Source organism: Cervus elaphus, chromosome 32, assembly GCF_910594005.1.
Source record: "Cervus elaphus chromosome 32, mCerEla1.1, whole genome shotgun sequence".
Classification (NCBI taxonomy): domain Eukaryota; kingdom Metazoa; phylum Chordata; class Mammalia; order Artiodactyla; family Cervidae; genus Cervus; species Cervus elaphus.
This window is the reverse complement of record NC_057846.1, coordinates 43274009-43281277: the sequence shown is the minus strand read 5'-3', so window position 1 is coordinate 43281277 and position 7269 is coordinate 43274009.

The following is a 7269-nucleotide window of genomic DNA, read 5'->3' as shown; positions in this document are numbered from 1 at the left end:
CCATGCAACTTTGCAACTCTCAAGATGTTCAGGGCCTGGAGAGGACTGTGGACAGACCTTCCACCTTACATCATGGACGAGCTCTGGTACAGCGCTCTCTTTCTCTCTCTCCCTGGTGTAGCGAGCTCTCCCGCTTTGCATGGTTTGCAATCTTTTCTCCTCTAGAGCTTTTCTTCTGGGCACCCACATGATGGAAGGTTGGCGGCACGTGTTTCGTTGGCAGCTGCAGGCTCAGAGCATTGTAGTTCCCTTGGCAACCCAGGACCCCCCCGAGTCCCCTTTCCTGACAAGCAGTCCGCACACCCCACTTCTGACCCCGGCAGGCACCCGCAACTCTGTCCTGCTCTTCTGCAGGGAGACGATGGGTGAGTGCCCATCAGGTGTGGTGACAACACTGATGCTCTGAAGCCAACCACCCTCTGATCTCCATCCACATCTGGGGGCCCCTCTCCCAGTCTTAGAGGTCGTGCTCACCTGAGTTCAGGCACTCTGCCCCCCACCCCCAGGACCCTCAGGAAGGCACCTCGTGCACTTGCCCCTGCTTCAGACCCATCTCACCATCCCTCCCTCTCTCGAAACCATTGCCTCCTTCTAGCTGGTCTCTGGGAAGAACTTGATATATGAAGTTACGATAAGATGTCAATGCCAGCAGAGGCTCTCTGGGTTTCTGTCCCCAGAGATGGGCATTTCACAAAGGCAATTGTGTCGAGTCAACAGGTTTGGAATCCAAGATGGGTTTTCCTGACCTGAGTCTGTCCAGCACAGAGCCCAGTAATGGCTGGACTGCTAGTAAGGGTCCCACCACTCTGAGCCTCTGGGTCTTCTATTCAAGGGGAATAACCAATTGCTCCGCCTGCTCAGAGGCTTTCGTGAGGCCCAAAGGCGATAATGCAGGTGGAGTGAGGCCTGGGAAGGATGGCAGAGGGGCAGTCACTACTGGGGATGGGGGTGGGTGGGGGGGAGAGTGCCTGAGCTCAGGTGAGGGCCGCGTTCTTCATGCAGAGGGAGACTGAGAGAGGGGACCTCCAGCTGCGGATGGAAATCAGAGGGTGGTTGCCTTATACCTGATTGACACTTGCCCATCCTCTCCCGGCGCCTCTTTTATATCAAACCCCCGAGAAGGGCGGGGCGCGGGGCTCCTCCTCGCGCTCCCCGCTGGCCGCCCATCCCCCCTCGGGAAGCCGTCTCAGCAGATTTATGGGCCCCTATGATGGAAGCCTGTGCCACTTCACTTTCACTGCCGGGATCGCCAGAGCGGAGGGGTTCCTAAGGATTCACTTTCTCTGCTCTGTGATGGCCAAGCAAAGCCCAGAGCTCTGAGCCACGACCTGGCACTGGGTCTCACCAATGCCAAGGCTCTTCCAGCTTCTCTTGACCCTCCTCCACTCTCAGATGCTGTCAGAGGCTCCCAGGATCCCGGGCCTTTTGGGTTCCAGATGCCGATTTTTTAACAGGCTTGTGTTAGCATTTGGGGGTCAGGGTCCACACAGGATTTACAGGAAGTTCAGTTATTCTCCAGGAATCGTCCAGGGCGTTCACCAACTCCCCCACGGCCTGTGCCCACTGGTTACTCAGCAGCCTACTTGGTGCAGGCCCCCTGGGAGAGGTGAGTGGGATGGGTTTCTGCCCATAAGGTTCACTCTGAGGGTTAGAGGGATGCAGGGGGAAGACCCAACCCGCCACTGTTGCCTCTGAAGATGGAGGAGGGGGCCAGGAGCCAAGGAGTGGGGGCAGCATCAGAAGCTGGAAAAGACAGTAAAAGTCCCAGAGCTTCCAGAAGAAACACAGCCCTGCCAACAGCTTGATTGTAGCCCAGAGAGGCTCTGACCTCCCGAACTGTAAGACCTGTAAGACGACAATACATCAATACATCTTACAAAAGCCCCACACTGTTGTTGTTTAGTCACTCACTCATGTCCGACTCTTTGCAACCCCGTGGACTGCAGCACACCAGGCTTCCCCGTCCTTCACTATCTCCCAGAATTTGCTCTAACTCACGTCCTTGAGTCTGTGATGCCATCCAATCATCTCATTCTCTGTCTTCCTCGTCTCCTCCTGCCTTCAATCTTTCCCAGCATCAGGGTCTTTTCTAATGAGTTGGCTTTTCGCATCAGGTAGCCAAAGTATTGGAGCTTCAGCTTCAGCATCAGTCCTTCCAATGAATATTCAGGACTGATTTCCTTTAGGAATCACTGGTTGATCACTCTGTTCACAGTATAAGGTGCTGAGGATCAGTTCCTCTGCAGTCAAAGAGAACTATTTGAGTTATTTGTGCTGACTTATTGCCTTAGTTCTCAGGAAACAATGCAAAATTGATGTTCAAGTATATACCTCTTTTAGCCTGGATCCTTCCCATATCTGCCTCCTTCTACTACATATTTATGTATTTATTGGGGGTGCAGAGACTTTCTGAGCACTTACTGTATGCCTGACACCATGCCAGATGCTAAGGTTGCAAGGATAAGTGAGACAAAATAAGACAAGATCCTGGCCCTCCAAGAGTTCCCGGTCACGTAGAAGACCCCGAAAGCAAGCAATTATAAAATAGGAGTGTGGTAATGAAGTGTACACAGATGCTCTGGGGAGCAGAGAAGAGGAAGTGGTTAATCCCACTAAGGGTGGAGAAGGAAGGTGATGGGTCAAGAGGGGAATTGGGCAAGGTTGCTGGGAGGAGGCAATGCTGGAGGGATGAACAGGTGGGTTTGCCATGTGAAATATAGGATGCTCATTTCAATTTAAATTTCACATAAACAGGTATAAGGTGTAGTATAAGTATATCCTATGCAATATTTGGGACATACTTATACTTAAAAAAAATCTCTTGTTCATCTGAAATTCAAATTTTACCAGATATCTTATATCTTTATTTGCTAAATCTGGTAAGTCTATGAGTTGGAGTTTGTACAGAGGTGGAGGGAATTACTGACAAAATGACATGCATGATCTGGAGGATGGAGGTGGGATACTGGAAGGACGTTGGAGGACAAGGTCTTGATTCCTACCGAAGTCTGGGCTTTTTCCTGTGGACAGTCAAAAAGTCTGTGAGGGTTTTAATCAGAGAAACAAGCCATTAGAGATTTTTTAATGTTAAGTTAAAAATATGTGTATTCACTAGAGACTCATACTTGGAACTTTGGAAGAACTCTTAACTTAGAGTTCTTGAGTCATTTAGGATACCTTAGATTGTTGTATGTATCTAACTTTTATTGAACTATACATGCAGAGAAGAACTCATATACTGTGTATTCAGTTATTATTATTTTTTTTTGTAAATCGTGAATTATTCTGAATTTTGTTAGTTTTTCTTCCTTCATTTATCTGGATGATCCTATGATCATCTCATTTGTTCTATTAATGCAGTAAATTAAATAGATTAATTTTTGAACTTAAAAAATATGAGTCCTTATCAATGTATGACAAAACCCACTGAAATGTTGTGAAGTAATTAGCCTCCAACTAATAAAAAAAAAAAAAAAAAATATGAGTCTTAATCCCCTCTTTTCTGGAAGACGGTATAGAAATTCTACAATGTATATATTTATAATTAAGGTAGTTAAGTGAATACAAAGGGCCAAGCCCAGTTTGACAAAGACTCATCTGGAGAGTGAGAGGGTGGGTCTGTCTGAGCGGTGGGGCAGGGAATGTATGACTGTGACCTTGAGGTTCAGGGTAGGCCCACTGCTGCCAGATTAGCGTGGCCTGGGGAGCAGAAATTACAGGGAGCACAGTTTCCCTTCAGGAAAGGGAGAACATTCTACTGAAGTTGCCTGAGTCTGGTGGCTGTGTCCCCAAGAAGCGACAGGAGCCAGTGGTGGCAGCTTGGGGCTCAGCCAGCCCCCATCAAGTGTGGTCCAGAGGTTCACCAGTCCTGTCCTGGATACTTCAGAATGCATTTGGAGGGACTTCCCTGGTGGTTCAAGTGGCTAAGACTCTGAGCTCCCAATGCAGGGGGCTCTGGTTCCATCCCTGGTCAGGGAGACTAGATCCTGCATCCTGCAACTGAGAGTTTTCAACCCACAACAAAGATCAAAGATCCTGCGTGCCACAGTTAAGACCCAGGGGTGGCTCAGTGGTAAAGAATCCACCTGCCAATGCAGGAGACACGAGTTCAATCCCTGGGCGGGAAAGATCCCCTGGAGAAGGAAATGGCAACCTGCTGCAGTATTCTTGCCTGGAAAGTTCCATAGACAGAGGACCCTGGGGCAGGGTTGGGGGGTGGGGGGCGGCTTCAGTCCAAGGGGTCGAAAAGAGCTGGACGCAACTGAGCATGCACACAGCCAAATAAATAAATAAAAGAATGCATCTGCAGGGCAGCTCTCATGTTACATGTTCTTAGGACAATAAAAAGTGAATAAAAAGAAAGATGCAGAGGGGTGCTTGCCTGTGAGAAGATGGGACTGGACTATGCCTTTAAGTGTTTATGGTTCTTCCTAGACAGTTCCAAGCCCCACACAGCAAGTCAGGCCAGTTCTTGAGTCAGAGGGGCCACAGGACGTTTGTACCTCCATGGAGGCAGAGTGGAAAAGATGCTTATCCAAGTGAGAACATTACTGGGTTTCATGTTGTCTTCTGTGGAATGCCACTTTATTTGTGTGTTTATTGGTCACGAGGCACGTGGGACCTTCGTCACCTGACCAGGTGCATTGGACACCACGCCCCCCCGCGTTGGAAGCTCAGAGTCTGAACCACTGGCTCAGCAGGGAAGTCCGTGGAATGCGACTTTAAACGTTGCAGACCTTAGAAGCCTAACTGTGAACCTCAGCGACACTGGATGCTGAGAATCCACAGATGGTACCTTCTGAGGGAGCGGGGCAGGCATTAACTGCTCTGATCTACAGACGAGCACTCAGCCCAGGGAGTCAAGTACGAGTCACCCAGCCACAAGAAGCCACACCCTGCGTTTCCTGACTCTGGGTCAGGAGGCTTTTCTCCACGTGGCCACAGACCCATGACTGCCCAGCCACAGGCAGGAGACCCTCCCCTCCGCCCTGCTGTCCCACTGCTGGCTGACCGAGAGGATGCTGAGTGTAGTTCTGGGGAGTGTGTGGTTAAGGATCTGCCTTGTGATGCAGGGGATGCAGGTTCGATTCCCAGTCAGGGAACTAAGATCCCACGTGCTGCCGGGCAACTAAGCCTGCGTGCCACAACTAGAAGATTTTGCATGTCATGGCAAAGACCCGATGCAGCCAAAGAAATAAATACATAAAATTAAAAAAATATATATATATATATATATATTTTTTTTTTTTAAAAAGAGCAAAACCTGCTGGAAAGTTTTCCCCACCTCATTGTTTTTCTTCTTTTTCTGGCTGCACTGTGTAGCGCAGAATCTTAGTTCCCAGACCAGGGACCAGGATTGAACTCATGCCCCCTAGAGTTGAAGTGGGAAGTCTTAACCACTGGACCACCAGGGAGGTCCCAACTGCCATTTTTCTAGCAAAGGGCAGGGAGGAGCTCTGGGTGTAGGTGCTGGGAGGCCCCACAGTGATCCTGCTTGGCCTGACCATCAGCTTCGGGCTATGGGGAAGCTGAAGAATGCCTCCTTAAGCTGCGGGCTTGAGGCAACAGCGGACGCACTCCCAATGTTCTTGTACAGGCACCTGGCAAGGTGGGGAAAATAAGAACTTTTTGGAAATGAAAAACACAAATGTGAAGGTATATTTTCGCCCCTGTTCATTTAAGAAGGAAAGGTGTGCCTCCTGGTCCATGATCCCATTCTGGAGACCCCTGGCTTCTGAGATCTCTGTCATGTCAATAGCACGTTTAAAGAACCTTTGTTCTACAACTTTCTCCTCTACACAGACACAGACACAGACACACACAAATTCTTGCCTAGCGGAGGGCAGACTGGGCTTTGAAGTGCAAAGTTTTGACGACATGACTAAGGACAACCTCCCTCCCCCGCCCCTTGCAAAACCCCAACAACTGCATTCGCCTCTAAAATACGGAGTGTTGGGCTATTCTGCCTGGCGCTGTCTTACAGTACGAGAACTGACTGGGGCTGGCCGTCATCCCTCAGAGTCCTGTTCAGTGCTTGGTCGCTCAGTCATGTCTGACTCTTTACAACCCCATGGACTGCAGCCCGCCAGGCTCCTCTCTTCGTGGGGATTCTCCAGGCCAGAATACTGGAGTGGGTTGCCATGCCCTCTCCAGGGGATCTTCCCAACCCAGGGATGGAACCAAGGTCTCCCACATTGAAGGCAGATTCTGAGCCACCAGGGACGTCCGTGGAATGACTCTAAGCATTGCAGACCATAGAAGCCTAGCCTTGAAGTGAAGTGAAGTGAAGTCTCTGTCGTGTCCGACTCTTTGCGACCCCATGGACTGTAGCCTACCAGGTTCCTCTGTCCATGGGATTTTCCAGGCAAGGATACTGGAGTGGGTTGCCATTTCCTTCTCCAGGGGATCTTCCCGACCCAGGGATCGAACCCAGGTCTTCTACATTGTAGGCAGACGCTTTACCGTCTGAGCCACCAGGGAAGTCCCTAGCCTTGGTGTGGGTTAAAGACTGTCAGTGGACTGAGACTTGAACCCTGCCTTTCCAGCTGGGCCTTGGGAGGAGCCAGAAATGCACTGAGTTTAAGATTCTGGGGTCTTAGTTGCACTCATACTCCCTGTATTTCTTGGGACAGTCATGTCCCTGGGTGCCCCAAGAGGCCTCTCGCTGAGACTGTTTGGGGGTGATCAATCAGAAACAACCAGACCTAGGCTAGGCCCTCCCACGAATGGAACTGTGACATTTACTCCTGCCTCGAGACCCCCAACGACTGATGGAGGGGCAGTCCCATGAACTAATTTCCCAAATTTTCATATGGGACAGACATATGGGTCCTTCCACCATTTGGGGAAACAGAACAGACATGAGTGAGGGCTGGGCGAAGCCTGCATCCAGAGGTGACAGGATGTTATCTGCTAACACAACTCTTTGCAGGGAGTGAGTAAACAGGCACATTTGCCTTGGGACCGAGGGCCTGCCTCCGGGGGAGAAAAGGACCCCTACCAAACTGCATTTTTCTCTAACTGCCCCTTGAATTGAGACACAGTTGCCTGGTTTCCTGCGGTCTCTTCTCTGCCTGTGAGGAATGTCTTCCCCAGCTTCTGGGCTGAGCATTACCAATTGTTTAGGGATTAACCCTTTGCCACCCGAAGGAGTCTCGCTCTCCCCCCATCTCTTTTCCTCCACATTGCTCCTCTTGCTTTAGAGCACCTTTCATCAGCTTAGAAATGATGGAGAAGTTGGCCACCAACACACGCTCCCTGGGTGCACAG